We start from the raw sequence: 217 nt of genomic DNA, 5'->3' as shown, positions 1-217 counted from the left end.
GTGTTTTATCCATCCCTCGGGGCTGGCAGAGAGGCTTTCGCCCCAGGGAAGGGCAGTTTGCGCGCTCAGCACCGGCCGGTTTGCATGCAGGGCTGGGAGGAGAGGAGGTTTGCTGCTCTCTGGTGTTATCTGGGCTGATTTTGGCTGCCCTGTGGGAGCGCAGGTCACCCCCTCTGCAAGGACCGGTGCTGGTCCCTGCAGCGTCAGGGTGAAGCCC

This window comes from Fulmarus glacialis, unplaced genomic scaffold (assembly GCF_000690835.1).
Source record: "Fulmarus glacialis isolate BGI_N327 unplaced genomic scaffold, ASM69083v1 scaffold34822, whole genome shotgun sequence".
Classification (NCBI taxonomy): Eukaryota; Metazoa; Chordata; class Aves; order Procellariiformes; family Procellariidae; genus Fulmarus; species Fulmarus glacialis.
The sequence above is the reverse complement of the archived record's forward strand: the minus strand, read 5'-3'. Positions refer to the sequence as shown.